General features: G+C 40.5%; 1 long non-coding RNA gene across 1 annotated transcript; it reads left to right on the top strand.

The window, feature by feature from the left end:
* Nucleotides 1-5,542: 5,542 nt before the first annotated feature.
* On the top strand, nucleotides 5,543-8,839 carry LOC130998999 (uncharacterized). Its single transcript, XR_009093372.1, has 3 exons — nucleotides 5,543-6,072; nucleotides 8,030-8,093; nucleotides 8,608-8,839. It is a non-coding gene; the product is annotated as an uncharacterized LOC130998999 (long non-coding RNA).
* The last annotated feature ends 3,916 nt before the right edge of the window (nucleotides 8,840-12,755 follow it).

The raw sequence follows: 12,755 nt of genomic DNA, 5'->3' as shown, positions 1-12,755 counted from the left end.
TGAGATGATGAATTCTGGTACGAGGCAGTTGATGTGGAATACGAGGAGAGATGTTGAGGCTAGTATAGCCGATGCCCTACCGTACCAAACGAGGATGAAGTCGAGAGGAGGCAGCGATACAGTGACGATATAGCGAGGGCGATACTCTTGGAGAGTTTCTAGCGCATTACCACCGTCGTTGGTGGGAGGCTAGTATCCACGGGATTGATGAGGCTGAGGCCATCACTCGCCTGATTCCACAGCTGCCACCCGAGTGGCGAGACTGGGCGGCTTCGCTGGTGCCGCAGTATATCAGGAGGACTGAGTTAGGGCGGTTGGTGAGCACCGATTTTCGTGGATTCATCGCGACGTTGAGCCACCGCTACCTTGCTTATGGCAAGCCACCTTCACCGCCGTATGGAGAGTCTGAGGGACCAGCCCAGGGAAGGGAGCTTGTTGTTGTGCCCCCACTTCCCGAGGGGCCGTTTTCGATTGCCCTCTACCCCCAGCTGATCCGATTCCAGTTTCTTTTGAGCTGGATGTTTCAGAGCCGATGGTCTTCGAGGCGTACTCTCCAGTGGTAGAGCATGACCCGTTTACGTTTCTATCCCTTATTCCTTTTCCCAGCGCTGAGTTACCGCCTTGGGATTTGACACTGGCAACGGCACCTTTGCCATTGCCACCTGTTGAGTCGGCATAGCCGATTGTTTCTGTTGAGCCTCAGATACAGTATGTGCCCTTTTATCCTTATCCGAGGGTTGCCCCGTTGCCTGAGCCGGGCATTTTGGCTTTTCAGACGTATATACACTCGATTTTATTTTCACCGTCCCGAGATGCCCAGGAGGGAAGGTCTCGGCCAGTACACCTGAACAGTGATGAGGAGGACCCGGATGAGGAAACTCCAGAGATGACGGTCGGCCACGGACGGACCCAGCCATTACAGCGTCATATCGCTGTCAACGGAATCGAGACATGGGTACCTGTTCCCGAGGTGCCGGTTTATGGTCCGATGATGGACACCGATGTCGAGGATGAGCCGAGCGATGATAGCGTCTACCGACTGATTGACGAGTACGAGAGTCAGGAGTCAGAGCCGAGCAAGGAGACGGAGCCGAGTGAAGATATGGAGGTTGACGAGGCGACGAGCAGGATTTCAGGAGACGACGACTAGCGATCACGTGTATCTAGTAGACGCGTACATATGTATAGATGCATAGTTGATATATACGTATATGTATATATATAGGTAGAGAGGCATAATATAGTGTGTATGTGTACATAGCATAGATCTATAGATGCTTAGTACCTATGATGCTTGTATAGTTAAAGCATCATTTTAGTGTTAGGACCTTTCTACATAGGATCCTACTTTTGTAAAAGACCTCGAGAGAGAGGCAATTTTCCATATATATATATATATACAGAGATGTAGATGATTAGTGAGTTTCACTATCTTTATCAGAGCTTTGAGAAAGATGATGATGTTGAGGCTTGATGATAAATGAGAAATAGAGATTGATGAGAATTTCGAACGATGATAGACGAGAAATAGAGTAGACGAGAATTTTGAGAACTTTGAGATCACAAATGAGATATAGAAGTGAAGTAAGAAAAACGAGGATTTGTATTTTGTAATGACGAACGGTTAGTTTAGAAGTCGATAGTTATATAACTCTTTTTCCTTTATAGTATACCTCCGAGAAGAAGAGGGAACCGAAGGAACATAAACCGAGAAGAAGATGAAGAAGAGGAGCAGAGAAACCAACCGTTGAGATAATACGACGAGAGTTAGAGTTTTCATCGCGATTTATAGACACGACCTTAATAGGACGAACGTAGTATGGAGACCTCATGGGATGCATAATACTATTGACCAATTGTACTTCGCAATAGAGGTACTTTCACCGGGACCGCGCGTATTATCGCTAGAGTAGTCATGAGGGTAGACTTATTGAGTCCCTATCCCGCTTGGTCGTATTTAAAATTTTTCTGCATCCATTTGAACTCCCACAGGAGAAGAACTATTTACTATTGAGAAAATTTTTCCGGATCCACTGTATTTGAGCCTGACCCGTTTGTGTTGGAAATTTTTACCCCTTGCTTTAACAGTGGACAATATATTCATTTTCCACTTAGTGGATTGTTTCTACCTCCAGTATTGATTTATTCCTATCATATCGTATCTCAGTTTCATTCTAGATTCTGTTCTAGCTTTTGATCTTACCTTGATTTTAACTTCCTCATTATCCTTGAAATAGCACTGGCTATTATGGAATTATTCCATTACTTGAGCTCGTCTTGTTCAAGATCGGACATTTTATTCATCACATCCTATTCCCTACCACATCCGACAAGAGTTAGGAATGTCTAGGTAACTAGGATGGCATAACAAGAGGAGTGATTGGGAGAACCACGATTTATGAGAGCAATCGTAGGATATAATTATTACGGGACGAGCACAACTTTTCGACCATGAATTTTCTTTTATTAGCCAGTTATGCAGAAAGCTAACCATTTCGAGGATGAGAATAAGTGATGCTAAGACAGAGTAGGCAGTAGCAGATTCAAGAAGATCAAGATGACAGGTTAGAGCAGATAATGTATTCCACGATAGCAGACTGAGATGACGACTAGTATAGATGTAGCATCGTCGTAGTATTAGGGGATGTTTTATTTTCGTTATGCCCCGCAATTAGTAAGAGTTCTCGGGAGAAAAAAAATTTCTTAAGTGTTCATATGACGATGACCAGAGTCTCTATGCTTGAGTAGAGTTTTGATCTGATGTTGCGATGATAGACATGAAATATGTCTTTGACGTTGAGTTATGAGAATTTAGAAAATAGTATGATGTTGAGTAAGAGTTTTATGATTTGTGAGTTATGAGAATTAGTTCTAAGGTTGATATGTGTTCCCTTAGACTTTTGTCGAGGAAGAAAAATCGATTGAAGAAAGAAATAGAGTTGATAATATAAGATAAGGCAATAAAACCGTAGCTGTATACGATCGTCAGTTTCGTGACTTGGTTCGGTGTGCCACATATCGAGAAGAGATGAACGAGAAGATGTCAGAATAGTTCCGATCAGGTTTGAGACAAGAGATTCGAGTCGATTTAACGAGTCAGAGTACGTGTATGTGTACTGAAGCATTAAATAGAGCGCTAGATATGGAACTAACAAAGCAGCCAGAGAAGGCGATTCAAGCTTCAGCACCCCAATCGAATTAGAGCATCCAAACGTGAAATCCACCTTTTTCCGGACGAGGGCAAGAAGGAAAGAGAAAATGGGACGACCGAAGTCAAGGCCCTAAGAAGCCGTGGCAGAGTCAGAATGTGCCACCGCCATATCAGAACTGAGACAAATGGCCTTATGTTGGCCCAGCTGCCCCAGCAGCAGTCTTTCAAGGACCGCGAGGGATATCGCCTTGCCCGAAGAGCAATAAACTACGTTTGGGAGGGTGTAAAATGGGACAATATACTTGCTACACCTGCGAAAGGGTTGGACACTACTCGAACCAGTGTCCGAATCGGCAGCAAAGTGGAAGCGGAGAACGACCGAGTCAGTTTTGGCCGCAACTCGAAAGCAATGGAGGGAACTCTACCGCTACCTCTACCACAGCGACAACAGCCAGCCTATCGACCACGTCAGTCAAGAAGGCAACCACCAGCCCCGTAGATGAATTAATCCCATCACCAGATACTGTTCGCGCTTGAGCAGAAAGCACCGGACAAGAATCGAGGAAATTTGACAGGTATAGGCGAGATGAAAGGTGTGCCCAGAGTATTTTTGTTCGATACTGAACGTAGAGCCTGCTCCACAACCTCTAAAGAGTAACCACACCCATAGGCAGAACTACTACGGTTTCGCACGTGTGCCCTAACTTAGAATTTAAGTTAGAATCAATTAAGCTCGAGGCAAGAGACCTGAGATTGATGCCTATGTGACACTTGGATATAATTTTGGAATGGACTGGTTACAGGAAAACCATGCGAAGATACAATGCAAGGAGAGACGGATATCTTTTCAGCCACTTGGCCAAGAACCTACTTCCTTCATTAGCATTAAGAGAAAATGAAAGAAGACGCCGATCATATCGGTACTACAAGCAAGGAAACTCTTGCGAAGAAAAGATACAACAGCGCACGTTGTATATTTGAACCAGAGAGACGAATCCAAGGCGAACGTTGATGACGTACCCGTCGTGCGAGAGTACAAAGATGTTTTCCTAAAACTTTACCAGGATTACCACCAGATCGACAATTTGAGTTTACGATTGACCTTGAACCCGGTACCGCACCGACGTCGAAAGTGCCGTATAGAGTGGCCCATGTAGAGTTGCAAGAGTTAAAGCTGCAACTCCAAGAACTTCTAGAGATGGGTAGATTCTTTTGACGTTGGAGACAACGTTTTCTGTAAGTTCTCCCTATCTTGGGGAGTGTATCGTTTTCGAATAAAGGAAAGTTCAAACCGAGATATATAGGACCTTATGATATATTAGAGAAGGTAGGCCCTGTAGCCTATAAACTAGCGTTGCCTCCGAGCTTCGCGAACGTCTATGACGTTTTCCATGTTTCTCAATTGAGAAAGTACATGTTTGATCCAAAACACGTCATCCATCAAGAAGAAGTATCCCTGGAATCAGATTCGAGCTATGAAGAGAGACCTGATGCTATGCTGGACCAGAAGATCCAATAATTGAGGAACAAGACGATTCCTTAGTAAAAATCCAAAGGAGACCTCACGGTCAAGAAGAATCAACATAGGAACTTGAAGAGAAGATGAAAGAGAAGTACCCAGAGCTTTTTCCCGAAGAAGAATAACTCAAATTTCGGGACGAAATTTTTTTTAAGGGGGGTAGGATGTAACACCCCGTACTTTTCCTTATGTTGTGATATAGTGTCTTAGCACTATTGAGAGTACTGAGATGTCGAGATGCGAGACTACTTTTTTTTGTGACCAGATAAGACATTATGTCTTTTAAATAGTGATACGAGTGAATAAACCGATGATGGAGTTAGAGTGATGAGATTCGAGAAATGAGCTGAGATAGAGATGCTGATTGAATTGAGTTAAGATTTAATTTTATTTCCGACTACCGGGAATAGAATTACCGGATATTGAGTTATCAGAGTTTGACTGTCCTATTAAGAAAATAGGAATAATGAGTTGGAAATAGAGCCGAGACAGAAAGAGTGAGAACCTTGATGAAAAGAGTCGGTCCGAGAGACGTCTAGTTGTTTGTTTTGCCGACTGCTCTGATGTGACATTATGTGAATTTACGTGACTGATTGATTATGTGATTTTCGTGATGTGTGTCACTGTGACCGAGTTATTATGATTTTTATTTGAGACTTTAGCATTTGGAATTTTGATTAAGTTTCCAAAGCAAGTATGGTTTATTTTTATCGAGAAATCGAATGATGCCGGTTTATGAAAATTTTTCCAAGCATAATATTTTTAAATTATTTTTCCTATGATGAGGAATATTATAATTGAGTGAGTGCACTAATATTAGTGCTATAATTATTTTATTTTGGGTCACATGAATAATTATACTATGGTACTTTATTAATGAGTAATATTTCCATAGTTTTTGTGATTATTATTTAATCACCCTTCTCACACTTTATTTTAATTCTCTCTACCATATGTTATATGCCTAAATTTTGCTAAGTATAGAATTGAGAGAGTAGAGAGTTGAGAGTATATTATGGAGAGAGTAAGGATTGATAGTGTAGAGATTAGAGAGAGATTAGAGTGAGAGAGAGATCAAAGGCATTAATTGCCAATATTCTTTAAGATTTGCAAAATCTCTATAAGATCATCTAAATCTTGCAAATCCATTCATATCTCTCAAGCAACTCTCTCTCTCCTTCATCCTCACCAATCGGCCACCTCTCTCTCTCCTTTCTCTCTCATAATTCCTCCATTGTCAACCATTGGAGAGACCTCCGAAGCTTCACCAAAATATGCCAAACACATAAATCACCAACAAAATTCCACCTAAACACCTCCTATCAACTTGAATCCAAGGAAATCCTTGAAGATTGGCTTCAAGACTAGTGAGAGAAAGTTTGTTTGTTGGTGAAAAACTTGAGTAAGTGATCTCTATATTCATAGATTAAACTTGTATGATGATATATATGAGTATATTTGAAGGATTGAAGCAAGAAAATCACCCCCTCTTTTATTCTTCAAGATTTTCGAAAATTTGGGTGTTCTACCCTTCAAAAAATTTTCTTCTTCTTTCCTTGAATAGAAGTGAGAAAAATGATCTATGTGATGTTTGGTAATGATTTGTGTGTGTTTTGAAAAGCTATGCCTTGTGAGGTAAAAATTTGGTTGAGTTAGTTTACCCCAATTTGGGAATTTTTGAGTTGATGATCAAGGTGATGGATTGATGATGTATATGAGTCCATGAGATGTATATGATGATGATTAGTGGAGTAAATTGAGCATATGATGTCAAATGATGATTTTGATATGAGTTAGTTTACTAAAATTAGGGCTATGTGTATCTATGCTCTAATTTATAAAATTGATGGAGTATATGTGAGTTTAAATGACTAAAATTGATAGATATATGATGAGATTAAAGATCCATGCGAGTTTATAAAATTTCAAAGAGTTTAGTTTAATAAAAATTAGGACTTTCTTGTATATATGTCTATTAAGTGTTTTGGCTTAAAATATAGGTAATTGAACATGATGTTAGTGTTTTAATATGTTTGATTAAGTCTTTTCTAAGCTAAGTAAAATTTTGACTTGAGTTAGTTTATGAGAATTTTTGAGTTTTCATATCTTGAGAAGTCAATGATTGATAACATGAGGTCTAATTTGCTTTATGACCATTATGTGAAAGTTGTCATGTTTTTGTTGAGAGTTTATGTGGATATATGAGTTTTTATTAGAGTTTAGTTGGCATGATTATAGGGGATTTATTTGTGTAAAATGAGTTACATGATGTATGAAGTCATTAATGAATGATTGAATGATATTGAGCATGAAATTGAAAAGAGGATTGAATTGATACGTTTGTAGAAACGTTTTCCTTGAGATTTGAGTTTATGATGTAAGAGGAGATTTGAGATTGAGTATGATGAGTATTTTAATGTTTTTGAATGTTTTTTAGTGTTATATGTGTTTAAAATGAGCTTTGATTGGTTTTCTTTGAAGGAATGTTGAATTGAGCATTTAAGAGTTTGAGATGAAATTTTGGTGATTTTTCGTAGGCTACTGACCTACTGTGATCGACGGGTTGTCGATGTCTAATGGCTTTGAAAATTTTACAGAATGTCCCTACATGCGTCTTGAGAATACCGGTAAAATTGCAAGTCATTTGGACTTGATTTACTAGTTTTATAAAATTCAAAACCAAATCTGCACATTTCTACCGGGAATTTCAGAGAACAGGGGACAAAGTCATTCATTTCAGTAGCTTCCTGTGTGATCTAGATTTCCAAATTTTTATGGTATCAACCTTACTGTATGGGCTAGATATCCACCAAATTTGAGCTCAGTTTGACAACGTTTACTATTTTTCAAAAATCAATGTTTCCGATTGCTCAAAACTGCCGAATATGGTAGACCGTGGTAAAAACGCCATATCTCCCAAACCACTTTGAGTTTCTGACTCTACTTTTTTTAAAATGAAACTAGACTAAAATACCTTGCTTTTGGTATGAGTCTGGAGTCCAGGAGATGTCGGAGTCAGAACGTGTTAAATTTTGAAGTCGAGTCAGTGGGAAAACAGAACATGATTTGTTGATGTTTGATTGTATTTTCTTATGTGCCTTATGTGTTTATGTTGCCTAAGTGTTTTAATGAGATTAGACGAGTCTTATATGGGAGATAAATCGAGACTTAGAACCATGATTTTCTTGAAACCTATCCTTGGACTTAAGAATTTGAAATGAGTGAAGAAGTTATGTAGAGTCGATTAAGAGATAGAATATAAGATAAAGCATGAGTTAAGGCATGAGTTTTCGTCGTTAAGTTCTAATCGAGATTCATTATTTGACATGAACTTTCGACAATGACGATGATCCCTGAAGACACGAGCAGAGCAGGGAAGTAAGTAACTCCGCTTTGACGGGAGTTTTTGAGTAAGGTCTTCAGGTGGGCAATATTTTGAGTATATGTTTATCATATGAGCTTTCTAAAATGATTTTATGATGTTATGAGATTAACAAATGCTTTGAGATAAATGATATTTGAGAACTGTTTGACTTGCCAATTTTTGATGTTGAGCTTGTATGTTACCATCTACTGATGAGACGAATTCGGTCCTGCCACAAACGGGATTTTGTGCACAGAGGTGACTGTGAGCCGTCTTCGGGTCGGCCGGTCACGGTACTCGAGAGGGAGGCCTACTTCTCGGTACCTTTGGTGATAAATTGTAGATGTGGTACTTACATGTTGAGTATTTTGATTGCGCAATCGTTCATTTGATATTTATGATGCATATGTTTGAGATTCAGCTTTCACAGGTTTATTTATACTAAAATCCCTGTGATTTGCTTAAAACTGTGGCAAGTTCAATTTATAGCTCTAAGAGCACCTTTCTTGTTTTTCGGCGTTTGCCCACTGAGTATTATGTACTCACGCCCTGCATATATTTCTAAATGTGCAGGCTAAGCGAGGAGCGAGATTGGTCTGGTGCTGGCGGGGAATTGTTAGAGGATGTATTTACTTTATCGTATTTCTATTTTGACGATAAAGTCTTGTTGATTGATATACTTTGATTTTCTTTTGAATTTAAGCAATGTACTCACGGTTATATGTCTTCATACATATAATCGGTTCACCTTTTGCTGCGATACTCTGCATATTGTGATTCCTTACGAAAAATGAGCGATACCCGTTTTGTTTTTTATTTTGAAATTCCTGATAATTAAAAAGTTATAACGACATTGACGAAATTACCCTTGGGTTCATTTATGATAATTTCCTTAACACCTTTTGATGCGAGCTTCCGCTTGATGTTCGACCTATCCTTCTTATCTTTTATTCTTTTAAAAATAGTCGTATCGATACTCGTACCCCACTATCACTAGTGTCGGGTTTTCGGGCTGCGACACAGCCTAACAGTACAGCTCACGCAGATCTCCTTCTTTCTCAACCCACCAAGTCAGTTCATGCCGATCACCTCCCTCTGTTTCCGGCGACCGCAGCGAGCTACGGCCGCCACCCTCAACTCACATCCAAAACTCGACTGAACCACCCAAAACTCCACAAAACAACACACTCAAAGATCGATTTTCAGTAACTTACATCAAGACTCCACCTTTATCCTTATTCATTTAACAGTTATGATGCTAAAACATATAAACACACAAAAACATGAACAAAGGGCGATGGAGTTCATAGATGAAACCTTGGTTTGAATTTGCTGGATGAATCGTTGGCTGCTGTTCTTGAAGTTCTCTTCGGTTGGAATGAGAGAGAAATGCGTGAATGAGAGAGAGAGTGCAGGGGAGGTGTATTTGAAGAGGGGGAATAGTGAGGCGGTGGAGATGGAGAAAAAAATATCTTGGAAACAAGATGGGTTGGGCTTTGTTTGGAAAGGTTTGGGCTCTCATTTTATTACCCATAATTAATTAAAACATAAGGCCCAAAAATAAATCCCAACTCATGGAATGCTTGAATGCTTAATCAAATAAATATGCAATGCATATAAATTTAATGACTAAATTTACAAATGCTTTTGTAAATCATTTTTGTTGGAATTAAAATAAATTCTTTTTCTCAATCCGGCGTGAATCATCTAAATTCTAAGTTCAAAAATTATTCTAAACTTAGCTCGAGGAAACGGGGTATTACATCCCTCCCTCCTTAAAGAAAATTTCGTCCCCGAAATTACATACCCTGGTAATCTAGCTCGGGATACTTGACTTTCATTGAATCTTCAAGTTCCCATGTGGCCTCTAGCTTCCATCCCGTGATGGTTCCACTTCACTTTAACGAGAACAATATTCTTGATCCGTAAAACTTGAACCTTGCGATCAAGTATTTGGACTGGTTTCTCTTCATAACTTAAGTCTTGGGCTAGGACCACTTCATCGTGCTTAATCACATGCTTTGGATCAAACACATACTTTCTTAATTGAGAGACATGAAACACATTGTGCACGTCCCCAATTCTAGGCGGCAAAGCCAACCTATAGGCTACAGGGCCTATCTTATCTAGGATCTCAAAAGGTCCTATATAACGGGGTCGTAACTTGCCCCTCTTTCCGAAACGTATAACTCCCTTTGAGGGAGAAACTTTGAGGAAAACTCGATCCCCAACATTGAATTCTAACTCTGATCGGCGTTTATCAGCGTAAGACTTTTGTCTATCTTGAGCTTCTTTGATTCTTTGCTTGATGTGGTCGACTTTCTCAACCATCTGTTGGACCAGTTCAGGACCTAATAGCTTTCTTTCACCCACTTCATCCCAGTAAAGTGGTGATCGACATTTTCGGCCATACAAAGCCTCATATGGAGCCATTCCAATTGTTGCTTGTTAACTGTTGTTATAAGCAAATTCCACGAGAGGTAACAAATCCTCCCAACTTCCACCTTTGTCTGCGACAATCGTTCGCAACATATCTTCTAGAATCTGAATCGTTCTTTCTGACTGCCCGTCAGTCTGAGGGTGGTACGCTGTGCTGAAGTTTAGCTGAGTGCCCATTGCTTCTTGTAAACCTTTCCAGAAACGCGATGTGAATCTGGTGTCACGATCTGACGTGATAGATACAGGTACACCGTGAAGGCGTACTATCTCTTTGACATATAACTTTGCAAGTTTCTCCAATCCAAATGTCATTTGAATTGGCAGAAAATGCGCTGACTTTGATAATCGGTCCACTATGACCCAAATAGCAGTGTTTCCACGTGCTGACTTTGGTAGGCTCACTACGAAGTCCATGTTGATGTGCTCCCACTTCCACTCAGGGATAGGTAGTGGTTGCAGCATTCCATACGGCCTTTGATGCACGGCCTTCACTTGTTGACAAGCGAGACATCGCTCTACAAACAACGCTACATCTCTTTTCATTCCTTTCCACCAGAGAATTTTCTTCAAATCCTGGTACATCTTTGTGCTGCCTGGATGTGCAGTGTAAGGAGTATCATGAGCCTCGCTCATAATCTCGTTCTTTAATTCTTCCTTATGTGGCACACACAATCTTTCACCAACCATAAGTGCGTTATCCTTGGCTTCAGTGAATCCTTTCGTTTCATTCGTTCTTGCAGCAAGACGCATCTTCTCCAAGAACCAATCTTCTCTTTGTGCTTGCACAATTCTTTCTCTCAAATCAGGTTTAGCTATCAAGGCAGCTACACAACCCGATACTGTGTTTGGAGGATGAACAATCTCCAAACTGAGGGAGGCGAAGTCACGAATCAGTTCCTTCTGCTGGGTGATGAAATACCATAGCTTAGCTTTCATCTTTCGACTCAGGGCGTCAGCTACTACATTCGCTTTTCCTGGATGATAACTGATGGTGCAATCGTAATCCTTTACTAATTCGAGCCATCTTCGTTGTCTCATGTTCAAATCCTTTTGCTCGAAGAAGTACTTCAAACTTTTATGATCTGTAAAGATCTCACACCTAACTCCATAGAGGTAGTGTCTCCAAATCTTCAGCGCGTGCACGACAGCTGCTAGTTCTAAATCATGAGTCGGGTAGTTCAGCTTATGGGGCTTCAATTGACGAGATGTGTATGCTATCACTTTTTGATTTTGCATCAATACGCAACCCAATCCTAGTTTCGAGGCATCTGTATACACCACGAATTCTTCATTCTCTTCTGGTATTGCTAACACTGGTGCAGTAGTTAGTCTTATCTTGAGCTCCCTAAAACTTCGTTCACAAGCTTCAGACCAAACATACTTAGTCCCTTTTCTCAAAAGCTGAGTCATTGGCCTTGCCAATTTCGAGAATCCTTCGATGAATCTTCTATAGTAACCTGCTAGACCGAGGAAACTTCTGTTCTCATTGACATTCGATGGTGCCTTCCATTTCTTGACTGCTTCGACCTTGGCGGGGTCTACTTTGATTCCTTCAGTCGACACTATGTGACCGAGAAACATCACTTCCTTCAACCAAAACTCGCACTTGCTGAATTTGGCAAACAGTCTCTCATTACGCAGGGTTTCGAGTACGATGCGCAAGTGTTCCTCGTGTTGCTCTTCAGTCTTAGAGTATATGAGGATGTCGTCAATGAACACTAAGACAAAACTATCGAGATACTGATGGAAAACTCTGTTCATCAGGTCCATGAAGACTGCTGGGGCATTCGTTAAACCAAAAGGCATCACGGTGAACTCGTAATGTCCATAACGCGTTCGAAGCGCTGTCTTTGGGATGTCTTCTCTTTTCATTCTTAGTTGGTGGTAACCAGATCTTAGGTCAATTTTGGAAAACACACCGGCTCCTCTCAACTGATTGAACAGGTCGTCTATCCTCGGAAGAGGATATCTATTCTTTATCGTGAGCTTGTTCAATTCCCTATAATCGATACACATCCTTAGTGAACCATCTTTCTTCTTGACGAATAGGACTGGTGCTCCCCACGGTGATACGCTAGGTCGTATGAAACCTAGGTCCAACAATTCTTGTAGTTGCACTTTCAATTCTTGTAACTCCGGCGGGGCCATTCTGTATGGTGCCTTGGACACTGGTGCTGCTCCAGGTTCCAGATCTATCGTGAATTCTAATTGTCGGTCTGGTGGCAAACCAGGCAATTCTTCAGGAAAGACATCTTTGAACTCTCGAACCACGCGAACTTCTT

The sequence above is a fragment of the Salvia miltiorrhiza genome, chromosome 8 (genome assembly GCF_028751815.1).
Source record: "Salvia miltiorrhiza cultivar Shanhuang (shh) chromosome 8, IMPLAD_Smil_shh, whole genome shotgun sequence".
Taxonomy (NCBI): Eukaryota; Viridiplantae; Streptophyta; class Magnoliopsida; order Lamiales; family Lamiaceae; genus Salvia; species Salvia miltiorrhiza.
This window is presented reverse-complemented; position numbering and strand designations above follow the sequence as displayed.